Genomic DNA, 25,690 nt, shown 5'->3' with positions numbered 1-25,690 from the left:
GATCACAAAACACACACACACATATCGGTATATACAAAAACACAATAGAATGTCAAGTTAGTAAACTCAAATCACAGCGCAAACAATACAAAGTCCATCATTTCTGATATAATTATGTTATTAAAAGAAAGGCACATTTAATGTTGACTCCTTTGTACTTGTTGGAACCTCAAGCAACAGGGTCAGTAGGGTTATCTGGCCAACTGATAGCATTGAGCTACGTTTTATGTCACCTACAAATGACATACACAAAGGACTGTTGATAGCAACATATTTGCGATCATTTTTGTCAGATCAGCAGAGCTTCAAACTTTAAAGATTTCAACATGCACTTCTGGGGAACAAAAAATTGAGGTGACTACTTCAGGTAGCCAATCATAGAGTTCTTTCAAACAAGTAAATACTGAGGGAGAATGGTCTTAGTTTCACAAAATACCAGCAGTCTGTTCTCTTAGGACCATGTAATGCTTCACAACAGACTGGAATTCTGTACTGTTTTCTTTGGTCAAATTACACCGTGAGAAAATCGCTAAAAATGGACATACACAGTAAACGCAAGACTAGGTGATTAGAACAAAGTGAAGGAAACAATTTGTATCACAGAATGTATACATGTACTTCGTATTCCTTGCACCAAGTTACAAAAATATGCACAGACATAGACAGACACAATAAGTAGTCTAAAAACTTTGCAATTCATACTTGTTGGAAACAGGTAAAAAAAAAAGATTCAAACACAAAGTTAGTCAATCATCCCACGGTATAAAGCGGGTGATGTCCAATCCTAAAATAAGCGCTTTTCAAATGAATGAAGGCTGTGAACACCACCTTCCACTTGAGCTGAAGGAGATCTTCTCTCAAAGCGGACTTCTCCTGCATACATCTTCTCTCTGAGCTTAATGAGACTGCGTACCCCAATATCTTGGCAGCTTTGCTGGATAGCAGCGATGAGATAGGGAACAAACTTCTGGATGGATCCTTTGTCTACAACAGAACCAGAGACTCCTTGAGCCACTTTCAGCCTGTCCCGATCACTGAAGTATCTGCTCGCTGAAGAGCTGTTTTGCTCAAATGATTCCAGAGAGCCCATGCCTCTGTACTTTTCAGTCGGACGCCGTCTGAGAAGAAGTATTCACCCGGAGCTTCTGTAGTTCCTGCCAGAAGGCTTCCCATCATAACTGTAGAAGCCCCTAGAGATAAGGCCTTTGTGATATGACCCACGGCTGCGATACCTCCATCGGCAATGATGGGAACGCCATGGTTGCGTGCAAACTGGGCAACCATGTATACTGCCGTGCCCTGAGGACGCCCCACAGCCATCACTTCTTGTGTAATACAGATTGAGCCACTCCCCATTCCAACCCTGAGAGCATCCACTCCAGCCTGAATCAAGCTTTTTGACTGGGCTACAGTTACAACATTACCACCAACAACCTGGAGAGAAGGATATTTTTCCTTCATGTACTTGATCATGTTGACCTGAAATATTGAGTTACCTTGTGAAGAATCAAGGACCACCACATCAACCCCAGCTTGGACCAAGAGCTCTAATCGAAATTTGTCCTCCTCTCTGGTACTTATGGCCGCCCCACATAGAAGCTGCTTCTTGGAGTCTTTGGATGCTAGGGGAAACTCTCTGTGCTTCTTTAAATCAGTGCGTGAAATGAGTGACACCAGCTCATCTTTTTCATTCACGATGGGAAGTTTACCTTTCTTTGCTTTCTGAAGAAGATCATTAGCTTCCTTCAGGGTGACGTTGGCATTGGCAACCACGAGGTCCTCCCTCCTTGTCACCTCCCTCCTTGTCATGACAGTACTGAGAGGCATGGTATTGCTCTCTGACTTCAGAAAACCAATATCTCTGGTAGTGACGATACCAAGCAGCTTTCCCATAAGCTTGCCTGAGTCTGTGATTGGTATGCCTGAAAAGCCATGCCTTTGCTTTGAGTCAAGCATATCACCAACTGTGGCATCTGGACCCAGCACCACAGGATCCATGATGAATCCTTGTTCATATTTCTTGACCTTCCTGACTTCATTTGCCTGGAATTCTGGAGTGCAGTTGTGATGAATGATACCAATACCTCCACATAAAGCCATTGTAATTGCCATGGATGACTCTGTCACGGTATCCATGGGAGAAGAGACCAGAGGTACCTTCAGTGTGATATTTTTTGTCAGTTTGGACTGCAGATCCACTTCATCTGATGTGAAATCCATGTAGCCTGGTAGGATCAGAAAATCATTGTATGTAAGACCATCACCGCAGGCAAACAGCTGTTGTCCAGATAGCCCGTCTTCGATTTCAAGGTCCATCGCATTATTTATCAGTGGTTTCGACATTTTCTGTTCGGATGTTAAACTGAAGAAATGTAGGTTTTTCTCCTCCGCTGGCAGACAACACTTGGATCTCAGAACCGGAGATACTATAGCTGATGTGCTGCATGCGTGCAGTACCGTCTTCGTCTGTGATTGGAGCCCAGTTATGCACGGGTCACGGATCAGCACGATCGTGCAGCAATGTTCATGTTCGACATATCTGGCACGTAGGCCTATTGTGTTTACATTGAATCATTGCCTAATTGGCAGGATCCAGCGGCGGATTCAGGAATTCCGTAAAGAGGGGACTCGTTTACAAAATTAAAGGGGGCGCACGCACCCCTTCCTATAGGTTGTTGCGGATCAGATACGAGATATCACATGCAAAACCCAAATTTTCTCAAGATTCACATTTTGCAAAGGCGAATCTTGAATTGTACAAAAGCATGATGCAAGCATGATTCAATCTGAACAAACACTGCATCAGATCTCGTACTTTTGGCAGTGACACATAAATCTGAGTATCATCAACATGATAGAACTATGTGATTTCACATATACCACACTTCTTTATTGTATCCTCTAATCGAGCTGTAAATATTATGATCATAACTATGCAAATGGGATAAAAAATGCAATAAAAAAGTGAAAACGACAGAATGAAAAAAAAAAGAACTCAAATTGAATAAATCATAAACGTATCATTGTCAAGACTCCTTTTAAGGAAAGCGGAGGGCGGCGAAAATTTGAGTCGAATGAAGTCATGCTTTATTTGCCAAAAATGCATTACCAGTTTGTTTCTTCATTTCTTCGTAGAGCCAGTACGTGAAATCTTAACATGCATGCTTGGATGAATGGGACAAAAAAAAAAACAGGAAGTAAACCACCAGAGTAGCAACAATGAAGAGATTATCAGATTAAACTGAAATTAAGCATGCCTCATTAACACACTCTGTCCATAATTAATGCCAACTTTCAAAGCAGTAGCATTATCCTTTCAAAGTTATTAGAGTTGAAGATGAAGAGTGTGGACAAGGTTTTTCAGAAATGAAAAAGGGATTCTAAAGGACACACCTAATCAAATTATTCTACCAAAAATGTTGGAGATAAACTGCAAAAAAAAAAAAAAAAAACCACACTTTCCTGCCCGTTTTATGATACAAAATTTAGCATAATGTAAAGAAGACCCGCTCTTTCAGAAAATATGAAAAAGTCAAGTTCGGCTAGGTTGACCTATTTCACTTATTTTCAGTCCTCACGCAAAATCAGTGTGTGCGACTTTGTGTTCGTTTTGAGGTGCACTGTCACATATATATATATATATATATATATATATATATATGGGTCAGAATTTTGAACGATGTACAATTGAGCCAAAACAAGGCAAAATTTAAAAAGTAGAAAATTCTCCAAATCATTCATCTTACCTGAAAGAGTATAACTCAAGCTTTAATATGAACCCAATTATACTAGAATTTTCCCAGAGGAACAAGTTTTTATTCACCGCTGAAGTTTACCATGTCCAGAGCAGCGAACGTCCGTGAGGAATAGTACTGCCCATACATTTGAATACCATTTAACATAGTTTGCAAAGATCTGATTCAGTTCAAAATCCTAACGAAATATCTTAAGGGACATGTGTACGTGCTTGCAGAATATTAAGCTTGTACTCTTAACCTGTACGTAATGGTAGACAACTGATGATTTAACTAAATTCGTCATTTCTGTTAAAATATTGCTCTTCCGCTAAACACTTTCTCCACTTTACGCGGTCTTACAGAAACTCAATATTTTGACCTCTTATTTCACTATCCCATACTTTAATCCTCACTCCCAAATAATAACACACTTTTTAAGATGTATCTGCTCTGGGCAGTCTCTATAACCCAACAAACATAGCATAGTTTTCATTACGGAGGTTCGTATGTAGCCTCACGGACGTTCGGAAACAAGATATTGAACAATGCAGTTCTCTTGAGTTGGAAACGCATTCTACTCACAACAAACAGCAATTTCATGTCGAGAACAAACTCCTCTGCAAAATCGTGAATAGATATTACCAATTCTCAATATATTATATAAGCTTGTTTATCTTCTCACACTGAGGAATCAAAGAAAACAATTTTTCCATCTCTCGTAAATGAACGTACAAACGTACGTGTAATCTCAGTGACGTAGTCCATCCTTGAGAACGAATATATTTATCAAAATTTCGTTATCATGAAGTAAAGATTCAGGTCTAAACTTGTTATATAAAGTCTACAATGCAAAATTTGCTTATAACGAACATGGTCACAGCTAAAATTATGACAAAGAATTAAACATAGAAAAACAACAGAAATGTGCTGCGTTATAGAAATACGAAGTTTAGCTGGGAGGGCAAACGAATACGTTAGGAAGAAATCCTCTGTGTTTGCTCCTTGTGTTACACACTGTTACCGAGGAAAATTTGTGTTATTACATAAGTCAGAAATGATAATAGTTCGATACTGCGAAGTTTCGTCATAACAAGACACAATAACACTGGCGTAGCCGGGGGGGGGGGCGGGGGCGATGGGGGCGGTCGCCCCCTAAGATTTGGACCAGAGTTGGGAGCGGAAAAAAAAATGCGTGTATACTGTATGCATGCACATGAAGCGGGTCTCCTTGCAACCTTTCATCAAATAAGATATATTTTTTTGAATATTTCACTCAAAGTGTGCACCAGATCGTTGAATTTCAATTCAAAATATGCTAAATCTCTCGTGCTTGGGAGGGGGATACAACCCTCCCCCTCTTTGCCGCTTTCCCTAGCTAAGTACACTTTTTAGATTAAAAAAAAATCTGAATAATTCTGAGTGCACAAGACTTTTCACTAATATTCCGAAAACTGAAGGTTCCCTCATGTATAAGGGGAATTTCCCCTTTTAATCGACCCTTTCCTCCCTCAGCCCCCCCCCCCCATATTTTTTTTTTTTTGATTACCCAAATGTTGATTCCATCAAATATGCTTATTATGCGTATACGAGATATCTCAATTTCAGCCTTAAAAAGATACAAGCTCCATCGGAAGGGAAGAGTGGAGATAACACTCGCCAACGCCTTCTTCCTGTTCCCCCCCCCCCCCACCATGCAAAGAAGTAGACTGTGGCTATACCAAGATCGCTTTATTTCAATTCTAAAAACGCAAAAGCTCCGCGAGCGGGAGGGGGAATCCCCCTTCCCCTAAGTTCTACCTCACTAGACTTTATACATACGCACAGATGGTGCACATTCGGAATAAGAGCTAAATTCCGTGATTTTAACACTTCGATGAAAAAGTGTTGCACCAAAAATTTGCACCAGATCGCTGAATTTCAGGTCTGAAAACGCAAAATCACCTTCGTGTGGGAGGGGATATGCCCCTATCTACACCCTCGTGTGCATGCTTTTTCTGTTTGATTGCTGAACAGACAGCGTTCATGATATTCAGTGTAAGAATTAATACAAGAAGACTAGTGTGTTTGAATTATACTGTTTTATAGGCAAATTGTTCAATAATAATCTACAATAAAATATACGGCAACCTTAAACAAGTGGGACTGTTTCAACTCGTTAAAACACGCAAAAACATGCATCAAATTGCACCATTTGCAACATCAAAATGCAAAAAGTTCTCACCGTAGGAGGGGGGACACCCCCTCCCACACCCTCCCCTACCCCCTCGCTCGCTCCGCTCGCTCGGGTTCAGTCGAGTTCGTGATATACAGTGAAAAGAATTAATACAAGAAGTGTATCTAAATTATACCATTTTATAGGCAAATTGTTCAATAATAATCTACACTAAAATATACTGCTACCTTAAACAAGTGGGACTGTTTCACGTCGATAAAACGCGCAAAAACATGCATCAAATTGCACCATTTGCAAAATCAAAATGCAAAAAGTTCTTACCGTGGGAGGGGGGACACCCCCTCCCACACCCTCTCCTCCCCCCTCGTTGGCTCCGCTCGCTCGGGTTCAGTCGCGTTCATGATATTCAGTGAAAAGAATTAATACAAGAAGTGTATTGGAATTATACCATTTTATAGGCAAATTGTTCAATAATAATCTACACTAACATATACTGCAATCTAAAACAAGTGGGACTGTTTCACGTCATTAAAACACGCAAAAACATGCATCAAATTGCACCATTTGCAAAACCAAAATGTAAAAACTTCTCACCGTGGGAGGGGGGAAACCCCCCTCCCACACCCTCCCCTATCCCCTCGCTCGCTCCGCTCGCTCGGGTTCAGTCGCGTTCATGATATTCAGTGAAAAGAATTAATACAAGAAGTGTATTGGAATTATACCATTTTATAGGCAAATTGTTCAATAATAATCTACACTAAAATATACTGCAATCTTAAACAAGTGGGACTATTTCACGTCGTTAAAACACGCAAATACATGCATCAAATTGCACCATTTGCAAAATCAAAATGTAAAAAGTTCTCACCGTGGGAGGGGGTTTCCCCCTCACCCTCCCCTACCCCCTCGCTCGCTCCGCTCGCTCCGCTCGCTCTGGTTCAGTCGCATTCATGATATTCAGTGAAAAGAATTAATACAAGAAGTGTATTTGAATTATACCATTTAATAGGCAAATTGTTCAATAATAATCTACACTAAAATATACTGCTACCTTAAACAAGAGGGACTGTTTCACGTCAATAAAACGCGCAAAAACATGCATCAAATTGCACCATTTGCAACATCAAAATGCAAAAAGTTCTTATCGTGGGAGGGGGGACACCCCCCTCCCACACCCTCCCCTCCCCCTCGCTCGCTCCGCTCGCTCGGGGTCAGTCGCGTTCATGATATAAAATATACTGCAATCTTAAACAAGTGGGACTGTTTCACGTCGTTAAAACATGCATCAAATTGCACCATTTGCAAAATCAAAATGTAAAAAGTTCTCACCGTGGGAGGGGGAAACCCCCCTCCCACACCCTCCCCTACCCCCTCGCTCGCTCCGCTCGCTCGGGTTCAGTCGCGTTCATGATATTCAGTGAAAAGAATTAATACAAGAAGTGTATTGGAATTATACCATTTTATAGGCAAATTGTTCAATGATAATCTACTCTAAAATATACTGCAATCTTGAACAAGTGGGACTGTTTCACGTCGTTAAAACACGCAAATACATGCATCAAATTGCACCATTTGCAAAATCAAAATGTAAAAAGTTCTCACCGTGGGAGGGGGGAAACCTCCCTCCCACACCCTCCCCTACCCCCTCGCTCGCTCCGCTCGCTCGGGTTCAGTCGCGTTCATGATATTCAGTGAAAAGAATATTTGAATTATACCATTTTGTAGGCAAATTGTTCAATAATAATCTACACTAAAATATACTGCTATCTTAAACAAGTGGGACTGTTTCACGTCGATAAAACGCGCAAAAACATGCATCAAATTGCACCATTTGCAACATCAAAAATGCAAAAAGTTCTTATCGTGGGAGGGGGAACATCCCCCTCCCACACCCTCCCCTCCCCCTCGCTCGCTCCGCTCGCTCGGGTTCAGTCGCGTTCATGATATTCAGTGAAAAGAATTAATACAAGAAGTGTATCTAAATTATACCCTTTTATAGGCAAATTGTTCAATAATAATCTACATCAAAATAAACTGCTACCATAAACAAGTGGGACTGTTTCACGTCGATAAAACGCGCAAAAACATGCATCAAATTGCACCATTTACAACATCCAAATGCAAAAAAGTTCTTACCGTGGGAGGGGGGACACCCCCCTCCAACACCCTCCCCCCCCCCCCTCGCTCGCTCCGCTCGCTCGGGCTCGGTCGCTTCGCTCCCTCGCAGACTAACCGCCCCCCCTAAGATGAAATCCTGGCTACGCCGTTGCACAATAAGTCCATATAACTTGGATGGATGTTTGTGACTTCGATATTATACAATATGGTTTGTTATAACAAACATTTTGTAGCGCGTTATTTCGGAGGCTCGTTATTCGTACAGTTTGTCAATACGAAAATTGATAGAGTTCGTATAATTATGAAGCTTTTTTATTCGGTAAATGATAGGAATCTCCGAAGGTTAATCGAAATGTTTATTAATTGGAACATGAAAAATCATGTTCGCTTATCCAAATGTGGAAAAACAATTTACAACTAAAATCCTCCAAATTTCAAAACCTTATTATAACCGTTTTCACCTGAACGAATATGAGGCCCATTCCACTTTTAGAAGAACGGACCTAAAAATAATGATCCTTAATATTTTTTTTTCGGACTAACAAACTTTCGGAATAAGAACATTTTTAATAACAAACCTCCTGAATTAACTACAAACATTTTTCTTTTTCATTGTCGGAATAACAAACCTTTGGACATCGGAGTAACTAATCTTTGGAAGAGCGAACGTATCAAAGTGCTACCTTAAACCTATTTTTAATCATTACTTTTTTAACATGACGTGTTTTCAAAGTAAGCACAAAAGCACAAACAAATTGACGATCTCTCTGTCTCTTAATTGTAAAATTAAAAAAAAATCTTGGAAAGAATTACAAATGAACATTGCTTTTCATTGATGAGTATAAAACAACACCATGTGATGATAAGTGGAGGATTTGTGTGTTTTCATCAGACAATAACTGTATGCTGCATTATTTTTGTTCGCTTGTGACGGCATTTCGATGAATAAAAAACATAAACAAACAAAAACTTCCCGGAGGAATTTGGTATAACGGGAGTGCACTGGCAATTCTTTTCTCTGTTTGTTGGAGCTCGATCCCTTCTCTGTTTCTCAGTCATTTACATTCAACTGCTTCCACGTCCTTTTGAAACTTTTCCGTTTCTTATTTAACACATGCCCATTACAGACTTCTTCCGTTATTATCCTGAATGTGATTGCGTAGCACTTTTCGGATTTTTTGGTTTGTTTTGTTTTGTTTCTGTTTTCTGTTTGGTCGCAGCATATTCAGGCTATTGAGGGAATGAGAGAAAAATCGTCATGAAGAGAAAAATAAGAATTAATTAAGGCATTTACTATCATGACAATTACAGCGAACGCCCGTTATGGAGACCAAAACTGGATGTGTTCTGTTTGAGACGGCAGCTACCATACTCAAAAGATAAACACTTGGAGCACCTGTCACTAAAAAGTGGCACTGATCCTCTTTCTCCTACTATGTAATCCAGTAACTTATTCAACCAACGAACATCCGTGACCAAAACGTTTTCCGTTTGTTATTACAGGTAAATTGAGTGCTGAACGTTATTCACTTTCGGGTATGAGCGGCTCAGTGATTTGGTAATATTTCCAACTAACATTAAACCTTATGTGCAGTGATATATTTGTAATTATCAGAAATTTCCTTTCTCGGAGAGAACGTCCGTGAGCAAAACTTTCAGAACCTGTAACAGTACAAATTGTCTCCAGAACCTCATTAGAAAGAAATTCAAATGCACAGAAATTACATATTACGCAAAATTCCATTTTCCTATAACTTTGTTTTCAGTGTTTAGCTGTTTTTGTATAATTAAAGGGGAAAACAAGCGTAAAATTGTGAGTAAATTTTCAACTGTTTGTTCATCATGATCACATAACGCCTTAAAACTTCTGAAACTACTGCTCTAAACTCATTATTTACTTTGTAAAACTTAATTTGTCGCTATTGGAGCCAAAAGTTTTAAAGAATACAGGACACTTTCGGGACAAGTTATCCCTATCGGAGGGATTGCATACGTCACGGACGTTCGCTGGAATTGTCACGGACGTTCGTACTACTACTAGGGTCATGTTCCAGGACGTATAACTAATCGGCAGAGAGTACCTGGCCTTCCTAACTCTTTCAAAAATTTGAAGAGGTATTGTCAATGCAAATTATAAGAAATTTGACATCCTTACAACATATGTATTGCTCAGACGGGGATCAGGAGGTGAATTTTCAGAGAAAATATTAATTATTTGCTTGGTTTTTGGTGAATTGCATGGTCCAAAAACCTCAGTCCGCTGCAAAAATGACATGCAGCTCCTCGGCTAGAGAGCCAAAGGTAAAATGCCCCTTCGCCATCAAAGCAAGATGGTGTCCGACTCGAAAACGTTTTAATCATCACGGACGTTCGTTTTTTCGGTAATTTCGGTTCCTATTTGACAAAGGATGGACAGAAACTCGAAACAAACATATTATCGTGTGGCTAGATCTTAGCTGATTACGACTCAGAACAATATCGCCAACTACGTTTAATGGGCTATACGATCTTTATTAGAAAATGGCGGAAGCACGTCCGTGACGAAAACTGAGTATAATTTTGCATAAAGGAATATTACGTCCCATGTACAGCCAGCAGAAGTACAATTTTTGCAGGATATGTTCATTATGTGGAACAACAAATTTTCGTATACGTTACAGTTGGGACAACAAAGTAGAATTTTCAGCAGCGATAGAAATAAAAGCATCACGCACGTTCGTCTGTTTAGGACTTTGATATTTCAATTGTTCTCTGTAATTTTATACGTGCTCATAAAGTTCTTATAATTTTGTGGTACATACCCATGATATGTCAGTTTTCAGAATATGGTCAGATATTAGATGCCACGTACCATAAAAAATGCACATCATTAGTTTAAAAAACAAGAATTATTGTGAAAATAGCGTTTTTATCGTATTTTTACGCTTTAAGTCCTTGTCAAAAGAAAAATATCAGGCAAAAGTCAACCAAACCATATATTTCCTGAAAGGAAATTTACCAATCTTTGAGATGACATGAAAAATCTGGTTTCTTAGATCATCCTGGCGTGTTCTAAGGTAAAGAATGTCATAAGGTGCGAAAATTGGCAATTGTACATCGTTCAAAATTCTCACCCATATATATACTCCTCAAAATAAGTTTGGAAGTCTGAGTTTGATCAATCATTTCTCATATTTCCTTACAAATGATTTGTTTTTGCTTAGTACCACACGAAGATTGTTTAATTATCTTTAAAATGATTTCATACTTGTTATGATTACTAGTATTGTATACATGGAGGTGTAGTACTTACAAATATGAGGTAAAGTCAGAATTTAAAAGCTGCAAATGGCCCAATTTTTGACGTCCCTAAAGCAGTTTCCTGGTGACGAGTGAGTTCCAGATTGTTTGTTTGGTGTTCATTCACCGTAACATGATCATTTTTACGGGATGAAACGTACTATTGTACGCATTCAACAAAACAGATAAACAAACACACACACATACACACACGCACACACACACACACACACAAACTATCACGACTCAAACCATTTTTCTCACAGAACCTAGCCACATTAACCTCAACAAAATATAAAGAAGTGAAATGGCATGGTCTTGAATCTATTGGAGTTTCATTTTTATTTTGTCTTCATTTTGTCTTTTTTGTCTTTACTTTATGTTTATTTTGTCTTAATATTTTCAATGGACAGGATCGGGGTTTAGTATCTGGTGGACTACCCTTTCCCATGATTGTTTAACCCTTTAAAGTGGATGGGGCACTTTATGCCCCTACAGTACATTCATTTTCCACTATTTCAACCAAATATTGTGAATTCTATTAAAATTTAACTGCAAATACTATGAAATATAATTCAGTTACTTTTAGTATTGCTGATTGCCGTGGAACCATGAATTGAAAACCATGCAAGTCAGATTTTACGGGGGGGGGGGGGGTTGTTCCAATTTCAATTAACAATATATAGCAGATCAAATAGGCGTTTCCCGGGAAAAAAGTAAGGTAATTATGGGTGCATGGACCTAAAATGTGCTCTTATTATTTCCACTCTCTTCTATGTGACAGAGACATCAAGCAATAAACTAAGTAGAGATAATTGAAGAATTTTTTTTTTCCAAATTATACCCTTTTATTCTGTATCATTTTGAATCTATCACACAAGGGTAATAACTAGTACAGAAACTGTAGTATAATTTGTTCATCAAGGTATTATTATCAATCTACAAGCTCAGTATTCCTATCATGGAAATATGGATTGTCATACAAATACAACTATACCTATTCCAAACAGCATAGGCTGATAATATGCTTGTTTACATTGTAATGAATAGCGCCCCCAAGTGATGACCATGAGAATTTCAATCATGACCAATAATGAAGTTAAACTTGTTCATCGTTTGTTGCAAATATTTAAATGAATTGTAACTAATAAGACATATAATTAAAGTGGGGCAAAGAAAATAGTATATATATATAATCATATAAAAAAATCATTTTAGCACTTTCGTATGTACTCATTTATATTTTGTTAAATAACGCCCTCCTTGGGGAACATGAGGAAGTTCCAATGCAGGGTGATGTAGAGTTTGAATTGCTCTACCCATGTGCCAAATATGACCGTGATACATCAAAGAAAAACAAAGTTATATGTCGGGCACAATATGCCTCCCCCTTTCCCTCTCAGGCCTGGGAAGGTCAAATACAGTAGCTCGGGCCCTGTCACTTGTTTCCAGGAAGGCTTTGCGTGCGACTTGCGAAGGACAATTTTTGCTACCCGAAAATCTCCGCAAATGACCAGCACATACAATACCTAGCACGTAACTCCCCCATTATAGCTACCCGGACTTGCGCAAGCAAACCCTATCCACCCGCAGCCAAGTTTAGGCCCCGTCACACCTTTAAAGGGGAAATCAAGTCCAAATATAAGTTAGTCTGATAAAAAAGAGCACAATTCTACGAGTTCAACGTTAAAAAATTTGACTGAAATCGAATGAAAAAACGGAAGTTATGAAATTTGGAAGTTTTACTAATTTCTGCAACACATTTCTTGTACAGTGGGTACGAATATGTAAATGACTGAGCTAACCATGTCATACCCTCACAATTTTCCATTGACCGTGTACAAAAAATGATGAAAATTCAATGTTTCTGTGAATGAAGACTGAAACATGATGTTATCCCTGGTTGAATAACTTCAGAATAGTGATCAGTTAAATTATGAGGATTTGAGCCTCGGGCATAATTGCCTTTGAATGAAAAACTGGAAATGTCAAAATTTTATGTACAAACTACCGTGACTACTATGTGGTAAGTTGTGAGGGAATGACATGCTCACTTTGCCATTTGCATATTCATAATATTGACTGTTCGAGAACTGTTTCCCCACAAATAGCAAAATGTCAAAATGTCCTAACTTCCTTATTTTCTGATTTCGATCAAATTTATACCGTTGAACTCAAAACATTTTATTCTTTCTTATCAGACTAATCTATATTTGGACTGGATTTTCCCTTTAAGGGCAAGCTACGCGGGGTTGTTGCGTTGGGGATTTTCCAGCGCGCAGGACAATTTTTGCAGGCGGACAAGAATTTGGGCGAGTTTATCTATTATTTATTTATTCACGTTTTCTTCAAAAATACAGGGTAAGCCTCATTCAAGCCAGAGGCCTGCTTTTCAAGAGAGCCCTGTAATTGTACAGATTCATTTTGCACATTATGATAAAAATTATACAGGGAAATAGAAGATAATACAACAAATGACAATTCAAAATACAAAAGATTAAGGAAATAGACATAGTCAAAACCTTACATTATATACACACAAGCGCATATGCTCATGCGCGCATGCACATCATGCACACACGCAGACACACAGACACGCAGACGCACACACACACACACATGCATACGGACACAGACACATCTGTCTTTAGAAGATCCATGATAACAAATAATGCGTTTCATTAACATGTTACAATGTACACTACTGCCAAATAAACTTACTAAAACATCAATCTATAATCTGTCTTTTGAATGTTGACAGTGATGGACACGTTTGTACAGTACTTGGTAGATTGTTGTATAAAGAGCATGCTATGTACGAAAAGGAGCGTTTCTTATAGTCAGTACGCGGGTGCGGAATGAATAGTGGACTATTGAGGGCGTGTCTGGTATAATACAACACAGGGCGTCTTTCGACTAAAGGGTTTAAGTACGGAGGGGCTAAATCGTTCAAGATTTTAAAAACTGTAACAAAATACTGGTATTTTAATCTCCCATCTACATAGACTGCCATTTCAATGAGTTTAGTAAAACAGCTTTTGGAGTAGTATAATCAGCTTTCAGAATTAGTTTTGCGTATTTGTTTTGAAGCCTTTGTAACTTTAATATATTACCTTTCGTGCAATTCCCCCATACCACTGCACAGTAATCTATGTGAGATAAGATCAGGGAATAATATAACTGTATCAATATATATTTGGGTAAGAATTTTCGGATCCTCCTTATACATGATATAGCTCGAGAGATTTTGCTTATGATTTGGGAAATATGTGGTGACCAGTTAAGGTTTTCGTCAAAATATACACCTAAGTATTTTAGACCAGACACGCGCTCTAAATATTGACCTTGGTAACAAATACTAAGTTGACATTTATTAATGCGTTTCTTTGATCCAAACAGCATCAATTTAGTCTTATTAACATTAACTTGTATTTTGTTTATATTAAACCAATTACACATCAAATCAAAATTATTCTGTAATGTAATTTGAACAGCATTTGCATTTTTCCCTTTCACAAAATGGCCGTATCATCTGCGTATAAAGATACTTTTGATTGATTATAATCAATGTTGCACAAGTCATTTATATTCAAACAAAACAGAAGCGGTCCAAGTATTGACCCTTGTGGTACGCCTGATTTAACTTAGAGAAAACTGCTCAGTGCTCCATCATAAAATACACATTGAGTTCTGTCGGTCAGGTATGATGTAAACCATTCTAGCTCCATATCCTGAATACCATAGAAAGACAATTTCTGTAATAAAAAAGAATGAGATATAATATCGAAGGCTTTTTTCAGATCTAAAACAATTACCTCTGTGACGTAGCCAGCATCCATATTGCCTAAGATAAAGTCACTAATGTCTGTCAGACATGTTGAGGTTGAATGCTTAGGCCGAAAACCGGACTGCCGTTCAGATAATAAAGAATTGTCGATTAAATATTTGTAAATTTGTTTATGAATAGCTTTCTCTAATATTTTCGATATTAATGGTAACAGCGAGATTGGTCGAAAATTTGAATGTTCTGATGATTGTCCGGTTTTTGGAATTGGTATTATTTTAGCAACTTTAAAGTCACTGGGAAATTTTCCTAATGAAAGCGATCGATTAAAAAGGACGGTCAGTGGGCCAGCAATGAAAGGTGCGGCAATCTTGAGTAGTTTAGGATGCAAATCATTTAGGCAACCGGCCTTTGAACAATCAATACAAATCAATTCCTTTTCAACAAACTGTACACTAATATCAGTAAATTTAAACATACTTACAGTTGGTTGCAATGTATGCATATCATTAATACCAAAATTATCGTTATTACACATATTCATACCAACATTATTAAACATTTTATTTCATTCATCAGCTATTCTATCTTTATCATGACAATGTTTTCCATCAATAATGACTTTCTGATCAGAAGCTGATGAGGTTTTATTTGGTAATAATTTTTTCATCAATTTCCATGTTCTACCCATATCATTTGTCTGTTCAAATTGTTCTTTATAATATTTCCTTCGAAGTTTTTTATTTAACTTATTTGCTTTATTCCTAAAGTATATAAATCTCTCCCAAAATAAAACATTTCTCGTTTGAAAAAAATTCTTTTTATTATAATTTCTTTCTCTTGCTAAATGTAAATAATCATCGTTAATCCACGGAGATCCATTATGTTTCTTTCGTACCGTAGTGAAGGGAGCATGTTTGTTACTTAGTGTAACAAAGTTCGATTTGAACTTGCCCCGCATTTCGTCAACGTCCTGCGACTCTGAAAAAAAAAACAATCCCAATTGATTGCTGCCAAATCTTGTAAGAAGAGGCTCTTGTCAAAACGTCTGACAGAGCGAAAGGTAGAGATTTTGGGCGTGTACTTGGGAATGGACGTTTTCATAGTTACATACACAAGAGAGTGATCACTAAATCCCACTGACTTAACTCCAGAATTCAAAGAACCCATTGAATCCGTGGCTAGGATAAGATCTATTAAGGATGAACTGGTTGGAGTTACGCGGGTGGGAACATCAATTAGCTGGGAGAATTGTAAAGAGTTACAAAGTTCGTTGACTTTCTTTGAAAGAGGATTTTTTGTTAGCATGTTACAATTAAAGTCACCAACAAGAAAGATCTTTGAATAATGCAAGGAAGCACAGTCTACTTGGGCTTCCAGTAACTCAAAAAAGGTATTAGTGCAGCTGGGTTTCCTGTACACAATTCCAAGTAAAACTGATGGCGAGTTTGAAAACTGAATCTCAACCCACATTTATTCAATATCGTTGGTTTCTATGTTATATTTTCTCACATATGATACGTTATCTTTAATATAACATGCTACACCACCTCCGTGTTGGTCTCTATGTTTTCTTTCACATTTATAGCCTTCAATAGATAACATATTTGAACCAATCTCATCATTAAGCCATGTTTCTGAAAGTGAAAGAATATCATACTGGTTGTTCCTTAAGAACATAGATAATTCATGAGTTTTGATTCGAAGACTTCTTATGTTTAAATGTGCTATTTTCATTCCTTTACAAGATGGAAACTTTGAATTGTGTAAAATGACATCAGGTTTTTTCACAGATTAAATTTTGGCATTAACTTGATCAGACGTATCGTAGAATGGTAACACTTTTAGAATACATTTGGGACACTTCCAATGTAGAAATTTTTCGGATGAGTTGTACTGATCAGATGTCACACTCGCACAAGAAATGTGAACCCATTCATTACACTCTGTACACAATAATGCTTTTTGGTTTGATTTGACAGGCAGCAGACAACATACGCATGGATACTTAAATACCATTACAAATTAACAACGACATATATCACAGGCAAAAGTCGTGGTAAATACATGAAATAGGCAAATGATAAAAACAAAACCAAGATAGAAAGGTGATATGGTAAGTCATATCTCAAGTTCTTACAACCGGGAGTTGAGTCTCTCGAGATCGCGGTCTTTGGTGATGGTGAATCGTTCGCCTCTGGGTGATTTCACGATGATTTTACCGTCTTGCGTCCATAGTTTACAATCTCTCTTTGTCTGGTCTCGCTTGATTTTCCAGAAGAGTTTTGATCGTCGTTTCGTCAAGTTCTCGTTGATGAAGACGGTTTTGTGCTTCGAAGATTGCTTCCTGAGGTTGAATCGCGCTTGGTAGACCTTTTCTCTCACGCGATAATTTGCGAATTTGATGATGACGGTCCTTGGCTGCGATTTCCTTCCCTTGTTCGAGGTCGAGGTGTTCGAGGTCGAGGTGGCGGCAGACGACGGCTGTTCGAGGAGGGGTCCTAGTCGATGAGAACGGTCGATGTCATCGTCACGTAGTTCGATTCCGAGATCCTCCTGGCATATCGTTTTGATGATGGTGTCGGTGTTTTCGTCTGCCTTCTCCTGTATTCCAGCAAAGATGAGGCAGTTTCTCCTGGAATATTGTTCTGCCTCATCCATGGCGGTTTCCAGATCACGCACGGCCGCTTCCAGGGACGCCATTTTTTCATCGCGGCTTTCAATGTCGAATTGCAGAGATCGCTTAACTTCCTCACATATGGTAGCCTGGACCTCATTTAGCAGCTTGTGTTTCAGAGCGTTGACGAGCTTGGTGATAAAATCCGAGTCAGATAGCAGGTTTTCCACTGCAGCCTGAATAGTTTCAGTCAGCTCGACATCATCAGCTCCGTTTACAGCAGGATCATCATGCTGTTTCTTCGCTGCAGTACACGGGCTATCGCCGGCTTTGTTCGTAGTAGTGGCCCGTTTGGGTCGGTCGTTTGCAGGCATTTTGTGACATAGATTGCTGGTCTATTGTAAAGTATATGTTCGGCGGAGCGGTACTTCACACACGTCTATACATTACGGCGTTCAGTAATAAGTTCAGATGCGTCTTTACCTGCTGGACCGTGCTTCTTACGTTTTACCTACGTGTATTCCGTGTAACCTGCGTGTAGGGCTCATAATATATATAGGTGGCGAGTGAGGGTTGACGATTCGGTGAAGAAATCCCTCTGAAGGAATTTGAAATGGCACAAGTCCCACAGCATGTCATTATTTTCTCTCAACTAAGCAGTATAGAAACGCAGTAACTGATCCTCAGCATGCACGCAATTTGCTCGTATAGCTCGCTCCACGCCCGCAGAACTGACCAGCTACATGGATATCGACAGTTTCGACACCGTTCTTTGCCAGTAAAACACCCGTATTGCTCGTAGAATGCCCGCAGATGACACGCGCTTTCCGCGCAGAAGCATGTACATCCACGGGCAACTGATGTATGGACCAAGAGCTGTGACTTGTGGCAGCTCTTGGTCTCCCAGTGTGTGAAACCACTTCCGGGTTTCATTAGCTAACAAGCAAAAAAAAAAAAAAAAAAAAAAAGGTCCTCAGCCCATCTCTCCCCGTCCCCGTCCACTTCCGGGTTTCTTCAGCTGACAGGTAAAAAAAAAAAGTCCTCAGCAGCTCCTCTCCCCTCCCATTTTAGTGCCACTTACGTACTTCCTTGTTGAAAACAGTGTGGGGGCCCAAAGTGATGACACCTTATGTATTCCTTTGTATGGTGCACAAAAAGTGTGGGGCCCGAGCGCCCACGCCCCCCCCCCCCACCCCCGGGTGCGCCGCCCCTGTCTCCTGTAACTGATGTTCTGCGTGGACCTCTGCTGGCAGTCAAAACTTGGCTGCGAATAAATCGGACTTCGGTGCGCACCTCCGGCCAACTAGGGGCGAGATACGCGCAGCTATACACCAATGTTGGCAGTATCGATACTGTCTGCAACTTGCGAGAGCTCTTGGTCTCCAACTGGTATCCTGCGTAGACCTCTGCTGGCAGTCCCCTACAACCATGGCGTAAATCGGGGGGGGGGGTGGGGATGGATGAGGCATTCCTTCCCCCAGAAATGAAGGAGGGGATGGCCTGTACAAAGCCCCTAAATTAATATGCTATGGTTAGGGTTAGGGATAGGGTTAGGGTTAGAGTTACGGGTATTCCGCAGTATATGAAGTATATAGTTAAGAGTTGAAATTAATAGTGTAGATAGGTCTCATCGAGATTAACATACTCCAAAAATTTCACATCTTAACTCCCAGTAATTTTTGCTCCAGCCGTTTTTAAAGTTACCATTTGTTTTATATATAAAAAAATTCAAAAGCGTCTGGAAGAAAACCTAATTATAGTTAAAAATTCATACTTTGGTAAACTGTTAAGTCCGGTGGAAGTTCCAACATACGGAAGTTTGAAAGTGTAAGTGTAATTAGTCTTTGCTGCAGGTGACTTTGAATTTTTTTGTTTATACTATATATGTGACCCGCTACACAAAAAGGTCCTAAAGTCGCGCACGGTCGAAGCCGTGAAAATCGTGTTTGAAGTCAGAGCATCAGAATTTGTCAAAACTTGCGATTTTCTGATGTCGATATATTATTGGAGTCTAACATGTCTTCTATCATCTGTCGAAATTTTGAAGCAAAATGATCAAAGGAAAGTCCAAAAAATAGCGTTTTTCTGAGCCATGTTTTTTTTTTTTTTTTTTTTTTTTTTAGCGTTTCAACGAAGCAGAAACTGGTTCGAAAATTTGGATTGAGCACCACAGATAGGTTCCGCTCCTAACAGCGACCAGAGTGATCTCATTGGTCAGTTTGCTGCTTGCTGCTAACCGAAGCGTGAAGCTCGCACACTGCCGGGTGGGGTGCGCTATGCTCAGCCGCTTCTCACATCCTGGTCACTGATTGGTTGGTGAGGAGACCGCCGACGCTGATGTGCTTGAATGAACTCTTCGGGGGTTGCTAGGGCTTACCTTCTATTGTCCAGAGGTGAAAACTGACTTGCTTGTCCCTTGATCGCAATTGCGTCGAAAGGAAGACTTTTAGGGCGCTTTTCTCGAAACAGTGATTTTCCAGACGTCTCGACATACTCTCTTTTAAACATCGATATCTCCGCAGCAGATTACTTTTATAAAATGTGTTATATATCAATTTAAAGCAGAGAGATTAGGGGATTATATCATGCAATTTTCAAATAATCGACCTCGCCCGACTTTAGGATCATTTTTTTGTTGTGGCGGGTCACATATGTACAATATTTGAAAGGGCCTGGAAGGAAGACTAAACTTAGTTAAGCAACTCATACTTGAGAAAAAAAATTAAGTTCGGTACAAAGTCCAAAAATATATAAGTTTTAAAGGGTTAGGGGTTAGGCTTACGGTTAGGGTTAGGGGCGCTAGTGTACTTTCGCACCTGTTTGTCAAATGACCTCCAAACATGCACACACTCACCCTAGTTATTCAGTAACCTAAATACTTGCATCTGAGTGAGATTCAAGTCCAATAGAATTTCACCATTTTTTGTCACTTATCTACTTCTCGGAATAATCTCAATCGCAGCTACTCGCTCGGCGATAACTGCGTTGCACAGGAGCACTACCGAGCAGACAGCGCAGCACGATGTACAAAACACACGTACAGCAGCAAGCACCGCGATTTATCTGAAAGTAGCTATCTCACAGTGACCACGGCAAGTTTTTCTATGGTGTCTTTAAAAAGAACATACTTTTTCCACCTTTCTCTTGGCTTAGTTCAAATGAGTCGCGGTATAGCGATTAGGATTGCGGTTGGTCATATCGTGTGTGTGTGTGCTTTATATACAAAAATGTGTTATATACAAAATTCTTGATTTACGTTTATTTACCGTGATGTTGAATCAAGGTAAATCAAGAATTTTGTATTTGATATTGACAATGTAGAATTTATGTTGCTCTAAAGTAGTATAATTATTAGTGTTATTTTGCAAAGAAATAATTTGTATATTATTGTTTCTATGAAAAAGAAAGAAAAATAAAAGATTAACAAAGACAAAAAAGTGTGTGTGTGTGTGTGTGTGTGTATGTATGTTAATTGGTGTGAATGAAAGAAGATTTTGAAAATGTGGTGATAAGACAAGGGTGAAGAATATAAGGGAAAGGCTATTAGAAATGGGGGAAAGGAAATAAAAGAGAAGATACACTGTATTCAAAGAGTTAAACCAAAAAAAAAAAAAAAATGAAACAAAAGGTTTACAAAATAGAGTGTTCAATAAAAGATGGAAGCTTCCATCTTTTATTGCAACGGCGTAAATCCGTCCTGAGGAGTGGGGGGGATGGTCACCATCACCACGATTACAAGCCCACCGAACCGGCGCAGCCTTGGGGAGGGGGGGGGGGGAGAAGCTTGGCGCCCCCCCCCCCCCCCACACACACACACTTTATACAGGGATCGGATGTCCCACTCTTTTGCATGAAATATAATGTGGGAGGAAAGTGGCAGCAAAAATATGAAGACGAAGTTCTTGTTGCCTTTTTTTTTTTTTTTTTTTTTTTTTTTGCTTATCAGATGACTTTCGGCGGAAAATCAGACCTTAAAAGTATGAAAACATTTTTTTTTTTTTTATATATATGTGAGAGGGAGCGGAACGACCGAACGGGGGGAGGTTGTGTATGGGGGGTGGTAGCCTTCTCCCACACGAGGAAGATTTTGCATTTTCAGCCCTGAAATTCAGCGATCTGGTGCACACTTTTGGTAAAAAATGTGTTTTCTTTCTTTAAAAAACCAATAAGAAAATGAAATATTCACAATATATTATTGAATGACTAAATCGTGGTATTTCAGCTCTTGCTCCGCATGTGCGACATCACTATGAAGGCCTACTAAATAGTGGGGCCTATCACCGGCGTAGACAGGATTTGATCTAAGGAGGAGCGGTTATGTGAGGGAGCGAAGCAAGCGAGGGGGGGGGGGGGGAGGGTATGGTAGGGGGGAAAATTTTGACATTTTACAGTCCAAAAACTGCCATTTGTATCTATATTCTATGCTTTGAAAATTAAGGGAGGGGCACACCGGGCGCAACTGCTGTCAATCACTGGCAGCAACATCAGGAGAATGGCATAGTGATTAAATGCGAGCGAGCTTGAAAATTTTGACATTTTACAGTCTAAAAACTGCCGTTTGTAGCTATACTTTTTCGCTTTGGAAATTAAGGGGGACCGCACCGGGCGCAACTGCTGTCAATCACTGGCAGCAACATCAGGAGAATGGCATAGCGGTTAAATGCGAGCGAGCGGAGCGAGCGAGCTTCAAAATTTTGACATTTTACAGTCCAAAGACTGCCATTTGTGGCTGTATTTTTTTTTTTCGCTTTGGAAATTAAGGGGGGGGGGCACACCGGGCGCAACTGCCGGCAATTACTGGCAGCAACATCAGGAGAATGGCATAACGATTAAATGCGAGCGAGCGGAGCGAGTGAGCTTGAAAATTTTGATATTTTACAGTCCCCAAAACTGTCCTTTGTGGCTGTAATTTTTCGCTTTGGAAATTAAGGGGGGCGCACCGGGCGAAAATTGCAGGCAAGCACTGGCAGCAACATCAGGAGAATGGCATAATGATTAAATGCGAGCGAGCGAAGGGAGTGAGCTTAAAATTTTTGACATTTTACAGTCCCTAAAACTGTCGTTTGTGGCTTTTTTTTTTCGCTTTGGAAATTAAGGGGGCGCACAGGGCGAAAACTACTGGCAATGATTACTGGCAGCAGCATCAGGAGAATGGCATAATAATGAATGCGAGCGAGCGAAGCGAGTGAGCTTCAAAATTTTGACATTTTTCAGTCCAAAAACTGCCGTTTGTAGCTATATTTTTCGCTTTGGAAATTAAGGGGGGGGGGCACCGGGCGAAAACTGCTGGCAATTATTGGCAGCAAAATCAATAGAATAGAATAATGATCAAATGCGAGCGAGCGAGGCGAGCGAGCTTCAAAATTTTGACATTTTACAGTCAAAGACTGCCGTTTGTCGCTGTATTATTTTTTTTCGCTTTGGAAATTAAGGGGGGCACACCGGACGCAACTGCCGGAAATTACTGGCAGCAACATCAGGAGAATGGAATAATGATTTAATGCGAGCGAGCGATATATATATATATATATTTTTTTTTTTTTTTTTTTTTTTTTTTGCTTTGGAAATTAAGGGGGCGCACCGGACGCAAATGCCGGCAATTACTGGCAGCAAAATCAATAGAATGAAATAATGATCAAATGCGAGCGAGCGAAGCGAGCGAGCTTCAAAATTTTTACATTTTACAGTCCAAAGACTGCCGTCTGTCGCTGTATTTTTTTTTTTTCGCTTTGGAAATTAAGGGGGGGGGGCACACCGGGCGAAAACTGCTGGCAATTACTGGCAGCAACATCAGGAGAATGGCATAATGATTAAATGTGAGCGAGCGAAGCGAGTGAACTTTAAAATTTTGACATTTTACAGTCCCCAAAACTGTCGTTTGTGGTTGGTTTTTTTTTTTTTTCCGCTTTAGAAATTAAGGGGGCGCACCGGGCGCAACTGCTGTCAGTCAGTGGCAGCAGCATTAATAGGAGAACAGCATAGCGGCTAAATGCGAGCGAGCGGAGCGAGCGAGCTTTAAAATTTTTACATTTTACACTCAAAAAACTGCCGTTTGTAGCTATATTTTTCGCTTTTGTTTGTCCCACTTTTATGGGGGAACCATCCCCCCCCCCCATCTCTGCATGTCTCTGCATAATGAGGGTGCTTTTGTTAGGTGAAAGATCTGCTACACACCCTTTGATAAATTAGGGAAATATACGTCAATGTCAAAAGTGTACAAAGTTTATCGAAAGGGATCCTGTATAGCGCAACTTTTGCATGTTTATGATTGCAATGCAACGATCTGGTGCATAGTTCTGGCGATATTATTTTGGACAATTCCATTTAGAAAGTTCGAGATTTGTCCTCATCTCGGGAATTGCTTGGGGGATAAATGATTTGTCTGCTTAAACACTTCCGTAGGGGTAGGGCAAATGCCCCTTTGCCCCCCCCCCCCCCCCCCATAGACTCGACGCCAATGATCTTCCCTGGGTATGCCCATAGACATAGGCGTAGCCAGGATTTTTTAGAGGGGGGTGTTTAACCCTATTAAGCCCAAGCTATTTTGACCCCTCGCAGGCCCGGGGGGGGGGGGGCACATTGTGCCCCCCCCCCCTTATAACTTTTTTATTATTTGATGTATCATTGTCATATTTGGCACATGGGTAGAGTAACTCATACTCTACACGACTGTACATTTGAATTTTCTCAAGGTCACCCATGGAGGGCGCTAGTTTCCAAAATATAAAGAAATACATAGGAAATGTGCTAAAAACATGATTTTTCTGCATAATTTCTTTATCCCCATTATATGTGTCTTATCATAGACCAATCATTTTCATATTTGTCACAAGTGATAAACAAGTGGATTCTTATTATTTGTTATGGTTGAAATTTCTCAAGGTCACCACATGGGGGCGCTATTCGTGTCAACATAATAATACATTATGAGACCTGAGATGAAATGTTTGGGATGGGTACATGTACAGTTATGACATTTCATATTTGCATAATAGTGGAATTTCAAGATTACAAATTGAAAATATGAAGAACTAATGATGTTAGAGGCATAGCTTGGGTGAGGGAATCAAAATATCACAAAATAGAAGGGCAATCTTTAGAAAGTATTATTGTTTTCAATTATCTCTAGTATATCTATTGTTTTATGCCTTTGTCACATAAAAACACAGGAAATAATAAGAAAAACTTTCCAGGACCATAATTACTTCAAATTTTACTCGTTCAAAAAATTTCAGCCAAGAAACACCCATTTCATCCACTGTAATGCTGTTAAATAAAATGGGAACAGAAAAAAGATGCAAAATCTGACTGACATGGTTGTCAGTTTATGGTTGCCATGGCAACCAGCAACATCAAATATAGCTGAATTATATATCAAAATGTTCGCAATAAGATTTTAGGAAAAGTCACCAAATTTGGTTGAAATCGGATAAGGGCGAAGGAGTGGCAAATGAAAATCTGGTGGGGGGGGGGGGCATAATGTGCCCCCCCCCCCCCGACACCGGGCGTCTTTTATATTTTTTCGTAAAGACGCACTGTGTCAATTCGTTGTGCGCTCGATGGCTGTAGAGAGCACGCCCATCATCCATACGGGGAGTGAATCCGTGGCCCAAACACAGCCCGGACGCAGCTGCAGAAGTTTCTCATGCAGTAGCCTAAAATTGCTACGTCGTGTCTGTGGGCTCCCAAATCCGTATGCTTTTGCCAACGGACGTTGAACAAGTGTGTGTGTGTCAACGGCGTAAATCCGTGCTGAGGAGTGTGGGGGGGGGGGGGTGATCGGCGATAGTCACCATCACCACGATTACAAGCCCATAACCGGACGGGTGCAGCCAGTGACGTACCGTGGCGGGTTGGTCAAGACAGGGGGAGGGGCGGGGGGCACCTCGTGGAAAAGTAATTTTGAGGGTGTGTATGCAATCGCTTGTGCGTGCGTGCGTGTGTATGTGTGTGTGCGCGTATGTGCGTGTGCTGTCAGTCTG

At 39.9% G+C, this 25,690-nt stretch overlaps 1 pseudogene; it reads right to left on the bottom strand.

Annotated features, from left to right (window-relative positions):
* Nucleotides 1-784: 784 nt before the first annotated feature.
* On the bottom strand, nt 785-2,343 carry LOC140237701 (inosine-5'-monophosphate dehydrogenase 1b pseudogene; annotated as a pseudogene).
* Between the last annotated feature and the right edge of the window lie 23,347 nt (nt 2,344-25,690).

Source organism: Diadema setosum, chromosome 14 (genome assembly GCF_964275005.1).
Source record: "Diadema setosum chromosome 14, eeDiaSeto1, whole genome shotgun sequence".
In the NCBI taxonomy this organism is placed as follows: Eukaryota; Metazoa; Echinodermata; class Echinoidea; order Diadematoida; family Diadematidae; genus Diadema; species Diadema setosum.
Note: the sequence above shows the minus strand (reverse complement) of the source record. Positions and strands in the feature narration are given on the sequence as shown.